Source organism: Gopherus flavomarginatus, chromosome 6 (genome assembly GCF_025201925.1).
Source record: "Gopherus flavomarginatus isolate rGopFla2 chromosome 6, rGopFla2.mat.asm, whole genome shotgun sequence".
Taxonomy (NCBI): domain Eukaryota; kingdom Metazoa; phylum Chordata; order Testudines; family Testudinidae; genus Gopherus; species Gopherus flavomarginatus.
The window spans coordinates 69,802,687-69,814,531 of record NC_066622.1 but is presented as its reverse complement, the minus strand read 5'-3'; the positions used below and the strand labels follow the sequence as shown (position 1 = coordinate 69,814,531).

At 44.0% G+C, this 11,845-nt stretch overlaps 1 pseudogene; it reads left to right on the top strand.

The window, feature by feature from the left end:
* The window catches only part of LOC127054195 (cytochrome P450 2H2-like), an 89,315-nt pseudogene extending 78,100 nt beyond the window's left edge, over positions 1-11,215 (top strand).
* Positions 11,216-11,845: the final 630 nt, after the last annotated feature.

The window sequence follows — 11,845 nt, the reverse complement described above, 5'->3', positions numbered from 1 at the left end:
GGAGGTGGGGATACAAGGGACAGACTGAACTCTGCCACCGGGGCTGACAGCCAGAGCACTGCCACCAGGACTGGGGCTCTCCTTCCTGCCCCACCCCCCTGCCAATCCCTCACCGGGAAGCGGTGGGGTTCTGGCTGTTAGCTCCGGGGTGGCAGTAGCAGCACAGAAGTAAGGATGCCAACGCGGCGCTAAGTCTTATTGACTGTATTGATTAATATCCCTACACATTGCCACCCTTACTTCTGTATTGCTGCTGGCATGGTGCTGCCTTCAGAGGTGGGCACTGAGCCATCAGCTTCTGCTGCTCTGCTCTGCCCTGCCTTCAGAGCTAGGGGTTGGTATATGTACTTCTGGGGTGGGAGCGGCCATAAATGACTACAGCCACAAAGAAGGGGGGCAAGATCAAATAACTTTGAGAACTGCTGGCCTAGAGGGTTAGCTGGGGGTTTTGAGGATCAACATTTTGATATAGGTGCCTATATCCCTTTTTGTGTGTAACCCTAAGTGGCAGGAGAGCTCCTTCCTCAGTTTGTAATTAGATCCACACTCATTCTTATTCTGAAGAGGCTATAGTAAAATGTATTGGCTCTTTGTGTTAATCTTTTACAGCTCAATGTGAAATATGGCCGGTTTTCACAATATACTTGGGCTCACTGCGAATTGTGGTGCTGTATGGACAGGAGGCTTTGAAGGAAGCTCTGATTTTTCAAGCGGATGAGTTCAGTGGAAGAGGAAAACTGGCACTGCTGACAAGGTTATCAATGGAGGAGGTACATTTCTAACAACTTTGGCATGTAGCGCTGATGTTCTCTGTATGTGGAGAACATGACTGAGAAGACAGCTTATGTTTCACTTAGCTCTGTTCTTTGAAGGATACTAACTTTACCCATCTATTTATGTCCCAGTGAATTTCTTATTTTTACATGGTATCAGTATATGTACTTTGCTCTAATTACTGTGACAGTTTACACTGTGTTGGAGAACAAAATACAGCCATTGGGCAAGGCAACCAATGGAATTATTTTTCTTGTTCATAATTTCTATAAACAGCAATGAGATTAATGTGTGGATTTTGAGTTACATACACATATCAGTGTAATGTAGTGTCTCCAGTGGAACACGCATACAGTAATGTTTGCATTCATGTTGAACCTTTCAATAACAAATGTTTCCTTAGGTTAGAAATTTAGCAAATTAAGTCTTCTCCCTCACCCCATGCCCTCCTTTCATTCCTGTTCTCCTCCCTCTTCCAGGCATTATTTTCAGCAATGGGAACGGTGGAAGCAGCTTCGCCGATTTGCCCTCACCACCTTGAGAATCTTTGAGATGGGGAAGAAAAGCATTGAGGAACGAATCCAAGAGGAAGCCCGTTTTCTGGTTGCAAGGCTCAGAAACACACACGGTGGGGATTTGCTGCATGTATGTCAGGAATTGAGGAGTCAGCTAAAGACTCTTGTCTTCCTTTATTTTGTGATACTAACTTTGGTTCAAACACCTTATAACTCAAGCCATTAGCTGCACATATAATAGCCTCTGTTAATTTAAAAGAAAATATGTGACAAAGTTCCTGAGATGACCTTTCCTGGCTGTTATTTCCCATGTTTTCTACCCTCTGATCTGTGGCCAATGGGCAATGGAAAATGTTTATCCAGAGTAGGCAGAAGCTAACACAGTGAACCATGTTAGAGTGGATTAGTTTATCTTCAGTGTGTTGGGCTATTAAGACACCCAGGCCTACAGCTTCCTTATTCTGATTTTCTTCTCTGCTAGATGTCTGATACAAGTCTGGCACCTACGTTGTACGGGGATGGCCTCCTGAGGAACGTTTGAAATCACTGTGTAAATTACAGTGCTTTCTAAGTGATGAATATTATTTTATTATTTATTTGTGTTCTATTAGTTTCTAGAGGTCCCAGCCAAGACTGGGGCTCCTTTGCCAGTAGGTTGTGTTAACAAACAGTTGGAGACAGTCCCTGCCCCAAGCAACGAACATGTTAAATACACATGAAAATGAAAAAGTGGAGAAAGGAAGAATTATTTTCTCTCTTTTAGAGATGGGGAACAGAGGTACAGAGAGATTAAGTTATTTGCTCGAGGTCACACCTGGAAGTTTGTGTCAGAGCTGGGCATTGTCTCCAGATTTCCTAAGACCCAGGCCACTGCCTTAACCACAAGACCATCCCGCTTCTTGCAATATACAGTGCAACAGTTAAATTGAAGTTGACTCTCCATCTGGGTGAATTGTGTGTGTGGAGAGGAGAACGCATGGAGAACCTTCCCCACCCGTGATACAGACACAAGAGAGAGCCACTTTACTGCTGTTGCCACTTGTGTATCCTGAGCCAGGGGCAGCTACTCCTGTAGATAATGATCTAAAAGAAATCTGCCTGGGTGAGGGACATGAGCAGAAGTCTGCTGTGAGGCAGGAACACACTGCATGGAGAAAATGCTGCTTCTGGATGTTCTTCCTGTGCAATGTGGTCTCAGGTCAGATAGGTGAAGTCTTGTAGACAATTCCCTTGAATATTGTATAGGTCCCACTGCACTGTAGGAGTTTATGATGATGTGATAAGCAATGGCTGACGCAGAATCTTCTGAATGCAGGATCCTGTTCTGAAAGGAATACTGTCTGTCAGGCCTGTGGCAGGTGTCACTCAGAGAGGGACCCATGGTCCCTGGTTAGATCAGTGAGTGTCAAGCAGAGAGCGGCAGAGGAGACAGAGTGAAAACTGATTCCCAGCAAAATGGGGGATAATTATTTAATATAAATTTACAGAGATAGCATTGGGGAAGCCCTATGTGGAGAATGAAGGAAATAGCTGTGTTATTTTTCATAAATAGCTTGTGCACCTCAGTTTAGCTGTGTGATATTATCCTGCCTGGCTGTACTGAATTAAATAAAAGGAGGCTGAAAGGGGTACGCTAAGAGGAAATGAAAATAATGGCCAGGATAAGTACGGTCAGAGAGGATGCCAAGGGTAATAAGTGAGAAGCTGTTAATCTGAGAACACCCCCACCATAGCTTCAGCTATTTAGAAAGTATTCTCTTCCTGGACAGAAACTAGCATCCAACAGGGAAACTAAAACCTTATGGATTTTCACCCATGCAGGAAGGGGGTTGAGTGAGATGGAGGTAACTGAGCTGAATGGAACTTACCAAAGCTTGCAAGGAAAGATTGTTTAGGTAAAAGGAATGTGTGTAGAAGCCTTTATTGTTTCTAGTTTTTGTTCTGTGTGCTGCCTACCTTTGGGAGGATAAATAACACTTAGTTTTGGAGAAATTGTTTCTGAGTCACTTTGATCCCCTGCTGGTCATAGGTCCGTGGAGGGAAAGGGCTCGCGGGTGCCCAGCACAGAGCAACCTGTCATGCTACCATAGTTGGGAAGTAATGAGCCTGCCGCCCAGATATTCAGTCCACGGGTGGTTGGACTGAGGAGTTCTTCCCATTCAGAGAGGGACAGGAACTCAGGCCTGTCACCTGAGGGGGGCTCTTGAGCAGGACTGAAAGGGGTCTAAAGCCCAGCTTACCCTGGAACTGTGAGACCATAACTCTCCCTCTCCAATGAATGTTAGGGACTACCCTCTTGGCCTGGGGCCAGGACATCCAGAACGTCCTAGTAACATCAATGGATGCGATGCTGTAGGTGAAAATACTGAATTAAAAACTGGACACTGGTTTGGTTTTATTGCAGAGCGACCCTTTGACCCCACCATCCCTCTCACCCATGCTGTCTCCAACATCATCTGTTCCATTGTCTTTGGGGACCGGTTTGACTATGAAGACCAGAAGTTTCTGACAATAATTAAGCTCACCCAGGAAAACAATGAACTCCTTCGCTCTTCCTGGCACAGGTGTGTTCAGTGGTTTTTTTCACTCTTTTCCTTTGTAATGGGGAAGGGACAGAGATTTCTTCTTTCACTGTTACTTTTCCTTAAATTATTATTCAGATTCCCATAATGTTCCTATTCTCCTCATTAGGCTGCAGCTATTACCAGTCCCAGCCTCAAACTTGTTTTTGAGGATAATTTAAATTCCCGCACAAAACACTTCATTTGCTCAGAATTATGTTTGCTTAAGGACATTCCCTTTCAACACTATTGGTAAAAATCAAGGAAATTGCTAATTAAAACATGAGCATCCAAACCATTGCAATTCACATGCCTTAGTATATTCACAATGAAGTACCTGAATGTGGTCGCATTCCTCACCCGCAAAGCAACTCCTTTTCATTTCCGGTACACAGCCACTCACATATCCCATTGCTGAAAACCTCACCAAATGCACAACAGCCAAACTCAGTGGAAATCAACGGAGTTACAGCAGCAGAGAATTTGGCCCCCTCACTCCAACTGCAGGAAGACTAAGATATCTTTTACTTGTATAGTCAATAATGTTTTATTACTGCCTAGGAAAATCTGTATTCTGAGTTAGGTTTGGGAACTTGATTGTGATTTTCAAGAACATGTTTGTATTGGTGATGCTGTTGCATTGGAAATAATGGAGATTATTGTAGTGAATAGAACTGAGTGTCACTGCAGTTTATGTGAGGAATAGGTGTGTATTGAGTAGAATGAGTTAGTGAAGCTAGGGAAGTTCTTTAGAATCCATTTGCTACAGATGTATTGTATTGTGCTGCTGTAACTGAGTCAACTGAGTCAATTGATGATCTGTTGTGTCCAGATAAACCAAGATGTGCTTTTCCTTCCATCATTCTAGCTGTAACAATTTTTTCCCAACTCTCATGGATTATAACCCTGGGCCTCACCAGCTGTTAATTAAAAATGCAGAGGAATTTGAAAGGTTTGTTCTGGAGAGGGTGAAGATGCACAAAGAGTCCTCTGGATCTTAGCTGTCCTTGAGACTTCATTGATGCTTTCCTCATCAAAATGGAACAGGTAATTGAGGGCAGCCGCCCTTCCCCTTTGCTGTGGAGTGGATTATACCTATCGTGGGTATTTATCACTCTGTATAAGACCCAAAGGCAGACCTGGTCTCTGCCCCTGGAACTTACATTCTAAAAGCCAAGCCCTGCTCACCTCATTTGTGTGAATAGTGTAGATGTTTCTGGGTCTCAGAGCCTGGGCTGCAGCCCAAGCCCGTATGCCTACACTGCAATATTATAGCCCCTCAACCTGATCCCCACAAGCCCGAGTCAGCTGACCCAGGCCAGCTGTGGATTTTTAATTGCAGTGTAGATATGTCTTAAAAGGACAAAGCACCCAAAGCAGGTATCAACAGCACTTGGCAATGTGTACATTAGCTCTGTTGGAGGTTAGCCATTGAAAAGATTTTATTTATAAGGTGGACAGAAGCACTTTTACTGGTATGTGTTAGCATTAGTGGGATTAGCAGGAGAAACCAGTTTCTAATGGCTTCCTATGCCCACACCCACAGACCTAACCTATTACCAGCTTTTTGGAAACCCCTCCTGCTAATCTCCTGCAATATTTTACAGCAGGTATTCTTCCACTGCAGCCCTCGGTCAGCAGGTAGCCAGGCCATCTGCATTTTCAGTGGGGATCTCACTTCCTTTGGAGCATCAGACTCAGTCCTTCTGGCTCCAAGGCTAAAAATTGGTTAGAGACATTTGGTTTCCTTTCTGGTTCAAAGTTTTCAAGGGCATTAGTGCTGCCCATCCAAACAAAATATGAAAGCAAAGGGAATCAACAACAACAGTTAAAGATACAGATGAAAATTAACCAGGGAAAAGTAAAGCTCCAATTCTCCTCTAATAGAAAAGACCATGTGTTTCCACAGCAATGACCCAAAACATCCCTGCAGTGCTACTGCAATCTTCAGGGCTGTGGCCTATTTTTTATAAGGATTTTTATAAAGATGGCAGGTGGGACACAGAGCAGGTAGAAGCTGAGAGACTTTGGGCCTGTATGAATAGATCCCTTCTCTTACAGTCAATGATCAAACAACCATAACAAGTTTCTCTGCAGGAACGTCAAAACAGCCAGTCGGAATTTAACACTGATAACTTGGTAAGAAGCACCTTGGATTTATTCTTGGCTGGAACGGGAACATCCAGCACCACCCTGACATATGCGCTCCTGATTCTTCTGAAATACCCAGAAATAGAAGGTACTGTACAGATACACACAATTTTAAATCTTGGAGAGATGAGGGGATTACATGGCTCAAGGGATCTCTAATGGATACAGACCCCTGTCCCTTAAGTCATCAGATCAAATCTGGCTTGGGCTGGAAGTGACTGACGTTACCGCCGCGTGCAAGCTGTTCACTGGTTTATGTGAAACTGAGATGTGTTTGGGGATGGGTTTTTTAGTTCAATTTGCATAGACAAGTGTCCACATTTGAAAAGCACCATCACAACTGTCATTACTCAACCTCCTCATGAGTGATCTCAGCACAGGGTCCTCAGCCTGAGTAAGTCATTGTGACTGGATTCCTTTCTCACCTCCCAGTCCAAGCTAAGGATTTTGGGCTGGGAGAAAGTGTGTGTGTTTGTGCAGGAGAAACCTGTGCTGCCACTGACAAGAAGGTGCCTGGTTTATGAGTAACAGGAGCCTTCGTATTCCAGGGCTGTCAGGTGGCCCCCTCTCTGACAGGATCCCTGCGGTACAACCTGGAACTGAAGTACCATTGTTCCCCCCTTAACTTTCCAGCCTGGGCTGTCTTTCATAATGCTTTGCTAGAGACAGGCAGCAAACCCCTTCATGAGCTGTTATCACTGAGTACAACAGCATGTGGAACCCCACACCTAAGTAAATTGCATGAATGTTCCCTGAGCCATTCACGAATCACACAGAGAAAGGCACCAGCAAATCTCCCAAGCCCCCAGCCTTGTACCCTTGAGCTGTACCGTCTTCTCGTGGTCAGAAGCCTGACCAGTGTAAGTTCATTACCCAGTCCACCCCTTCCTTGATGTGGAGAGGACATCCATTAGCCTTTGTAAACTGAGCTGAGATTTCCCAAGCACTTCAACCAAAACACATTGTTTTAGGTAAAATATAAAAGAGGTTTATTAACTACAGAAAGATAGATTTTAAGTGTCACTATAAGTGACAGGCACAAAAGGTCAGAGAGAATTACCAAAGAAAATAAAAGTTAAGCACACAGTCTAAATCTTGAACCTTTTTAGACTATGCAGTGTTTGGATCAAGCCATTTTTCTCACCCCACTGGATGCTGCAGGTATGTTACAATCCTTAATTCACAGGCTTCCCCTTTAACCTGAGACCATTCTCCTCAGTTCAAGGCTTGGTCTTCCTAGTATTCTTGTTGCTTCAAGTCTAGGTAAGGGAGAAGAAAGGCAAAAGCATGATGCCACTGTCCCCTATTTTGTATCCGCACTCTGTGTGCCTGGAAAATACTAGCTCAGATATGTCCTGGTGGGCTTTGCTGAGTCACAGAGTGGAGCAATCCCCCATTGTGTGATGCTTGTGCAGCTCTCTTAGAAAGCCGGTACGGTACGGTACGGTGTACCGGCAAGAGGCAGTATGCCGTGCTGGACTGCACCGGCTTCCACGGTGGGGATTGAAAGGGCTCTGGGCTGCCTGCAGCTGCGGGCAGCCCAGAGCCCTTTAAATTCCGGCTGTGGCTCCAGCGGCCGGGCTGGGGCTGGGATTTAAAGGGCTCAGAGCTCACTGCGGCTGCGGGCAGCCCAGAGCCCTTTGAATCCCAGCCGCAGCTCTGGCGGCTGGGCTGGAGCCAGGATTTAAAGGGTTCGGGGCTCCCCTCAGCAGCAGGAGCTCTGGACCCTTTAAATCCCTGCTCCAGCCCCACAAAACTCAAGGTTCCCTGGAGGCAGGAGCCCTGGGCCCTTTAATTTGCCCCTGAGCCCGAGAGGGGGCTCCTAGCCACCTCTTCAGCTGGGAGCCCCTAGTTGATTTAAAGGCCCTGGGGCTCCCAGCCAAAGCCAGTGCCCCCGGGCCTTTAAATCTTGAGAGGCCACGCCTCTTCCAGATGAGGCCACACCCCCTCAAGACTCCGGCAGTACCGGTAAGTCCTGTAAATTACTTTCACCCCTGCTTACAGCACTGTAAATCTCTTGTTTAAAAGTCCCCCGCTGATTAATGGTAATTTAACACCCTCCTGCGAGCGGATCCCCTGCTTTGTTGTCACTGGAAAACTGGCAGTGGACGACCCTCAAGTGTACAACATATTTCAATAACAACCATAGAGCAAAATCTCCGAATTTCATACAGATACAGAGTGCCAGACCCTCCCCTCAAATAAAGGCAAGTGTTAGAGATTTATCAATACCCAGCTAATATCCAGTGCTAATTCCCACCTCATGGGCTTCCTCCAAGCTCATGTGGATGATTGACTGGAGTGTGTGGTGGATTTTAGGCCACAATCTCTTGCACAGCAGTTAGATATATGCTCTGGTGATAACATCACATTGTGCTCTTTTATAACATAACCAGTTATGAACCATATCACTGCCTTAATAATTACATTATTGGCATTTTATCCTCAATACCATATACAATGGTTTCTGTAACCCAAAACTGTTATATTGTTATAACTCGTTATATTCCCACCATGTATCTGCTGAATTGTGTATTGCATTTCTGACTATGTAACAGAATGGGCGCAAATTATGGGAATCCTGTTCTTTAGCTTTATTGTTAACCTTGTTCATTTGATGACAGAGAAAGTTCATGAAGAGATTGACCGTGTGGTTGGCTGAAGCCGAAGCCCCTGCATGGCGGACCGAAGCCAGATGCCCTACACAGATGTTGTGATACACGAGGTGCAGAGAACTGCTAACATTGTCCCGATGGGTGTCCCACATGCAGTGACGAGAGACACTCATTTCAGAGAATATATTATCCCCAAGGTTTGTTCTCAACGTTTCTGTGAGAGGGCCCGATCTTCCGCCTTTTCCACTATACAGTTTTGACTTATTCACAATAGAAATGTTTGCTCTGATTTTAGTATGACATGTTTTTCACAGTTACCAACAACGTTCCAGTTGTTATCGGCATGAAGAACAGAACCCTGCATTCTACAGGCTCAGCTCTCCTTACAGAAGATAGGCTTAGAGCCCAGTTCAAACTTTTAGATATAGAATAGATACCAAGCAGGCTGTGCAAAGCTTTCCTTCTTTCTTTGAACCTCTTTTGGGAGGTCAGTTTCTGAGCTGGTTCCATCTCTCCTCCAAGATTTAGTCCTGATGATGTGTTAATATGTGTTAACCACAATTCACAGTGACCATGTCTTAGGTTGCTAACTGAGTTACACTGTGAGTTGTATAGGTCTTTTAGCTTTATTATTATTATTTTTATTTATTATTATATTTTATTTTTTATAAATAGTGATGGAGAAACCATTGGTGCGATGACTAAATTATAAAGACAAGGGAATGTCAAATACTTCCAAATAGCAGCTGAGAGACGCACCTAACACTTCTGGATCTTAGCCAGACTTTTCCAAACCTCTTTGATGTAGAAACTATGAGATTCCAGGATCTTCTTGTTGAAGGTGGGCTCCCATTTGATGGGCTTACCTTTTCTCATGGAATTTTAATATTTCTGGTTCTGGTTCTTGGAGATGCAGGAAAATGAAGGAAAGAAAAACATGTCCCACTGCCCAGCCCAGTGAATTCTGGAGGCTTCTCTGCTTTGGACAGTGTCCACTTTAATTCTCTTTGTCTGTGTTTGCTAATTCAGGGCACCACTATATTCCCCGCCCTGCAATCGGTCCTACATGACAGCAGAGAATTTCCAAAGCCAGAGCAATTTAACCCAGGACATTTCTTGGATGAAAGTGGTGCCTTTAGGAAGAGTGACTTCTTCATTCCTTTTTCTGCAGGTAAAAAAGCCATGTTTGTTTCAGGTCCCAGACCATTCTCTCTTAGCTTTGTCTTGAGTATACAAAGAGTTCTCTAACTGTAGTCTGCAGAGCCTTTTCGGGCCATCCCTGAAGCAGAGCCTCTCACAACAGCGAAGCATCTGTCCGTCTCCAGTCTCTTTTTTAACTAATTGAATATGCACTACTCTCAACTCTGCCTGGCAATTTCACATCTTCCTTTGTCTGTCTGTGTCAGCCCACCGTGGACAAATTGTGATTGAATGTGCATGCAAAAGTAAAATTGAAGGGAGTAACATGTTACAGGGCAGAAGCCATCTGCATAGTCACCTGGAGAGAGATCAGTAGGAGTTGCTTAACTTCTCAACTTTACTCCAATCAGTGAAGATCCCTACACTCTGTTAATAAACCCTGTATGCTGTTCTCCTCCATTCTGCTACTCAGCATGCCTACACCTCGCTATCTCTTAATTCCTCCCTTAAACGTATTAACTGGCACAGGACCTGCATTAACTATTACCAAACTCCACATCTGCCACTGGTCTCCACATATTGGTTTTAAAAGGCCACTTATTATATGGAGCTCAGCCTTTAAAACAATGGGTGAAAGACTTCTAAAGCCCCCAAACACTTTCACACCTTCCTGAACTCTGAGAAATGGCCAATATCTTCCAGGTCGTTACCCTGAATCACTCTGTGCAACTAACTTTAAACCCGAGGTTTAGTTTCATTGTAACAATATATAACATGTATTGCAAAGAAAGATCTCCTGCATCTCCTCAATATTCCTTTTTCATTGCAGGGAAGCGGATTTGCGTGGGAGAGGGTCTGGCTCGGATGGAGATATTTTTGATACTGACAACAATTTTGCAGAATTTACCTTGAAGCCTCTCGTTGACCCCAAGGACATTGATATAACTCTAGTGACGAGTTTTGTGTCAAATAGACCAAAACCATACCAGCTCTGTGTTTTGCCTCGATAAAGACCATGAAAAGCCACCACAGTGTGCTAGACTAGTGCATGAATTTTGTTGTCTCTGGTCCTGGATTCATTAATACAGAAATTAACTCACTGTATTGTAACAGAGACAGATAAATAACCCGGCTTTGTAAGTAACTGGGATTTAACAAAATTAATTGTAATACCAAAAAAATAAATATATAATGGCTCCCACCCCAGCCAGGTATAGTAACCCTACAGTGTTCTCAGATGTGACTCTATTCTTGACAAAAGCTGAGTATGTTTTCAGTTGATTTTTGTGGTAGTTCATTTCCAGTGTACCATTTTGGAAGCTTAGCTTGGCATGTGCTAGCTACTGTACAATACGCTGAGGAGAGGAGACTGCCGACATTTTTATCCCCCAAACCTTATCTTGTCTTACAAATAAATATGCTCTAATTGAAACAGGCTGAAAAAGAATTGCATGGGAGACTATTTTATCCATCTCATTGCCATCCACTGCCTTTCCCCAATACCTCTTTTATGAGCAGAATTTAGGCCTGATTAGAGGTATGGAACAGCTTCCATATAAGGAGAGATTAATAAGATTGGGATTTTTCATCTTGGAAAAGAGACTAAGGGGAGATATGATAGAGGTCTATAAAATCATGACTGGTGTGGAGAAAGTAAATAAGGAAGTGTTATTTACTCCTTCGCATAACACAAGAAATAGGGGTCACCAAATGAAATTAATAGACAGCAGGTTTAAAACAAACAAATGGAAGTATTTCTCCACACAACGCACAGTCAACCTGTGGAACTCCTTGCCAGAGGATATTATGAAGGCCAAGAATATAACAGGGTAGAAAAAAGAACTAGATAAATTCATGGAGGATAGGGACGTCAAACCTGTTCTGTTTATTTTATTATATGCTGATTACCTGTTCTGTTTATTCCCTTTTGGGCACCTGGCATTGGCCACTGTTGGAAGACAGGATACTGAGCTAGATGGACCTTTGCTCTGACCCAGTATGGCTGTTCTTATGTTCAATGGGACTACACCTGAGAATTATTTAAGTCAATAGGACTGCTGATGAGAGTAAAGGCTGCAGAACTAGGCTT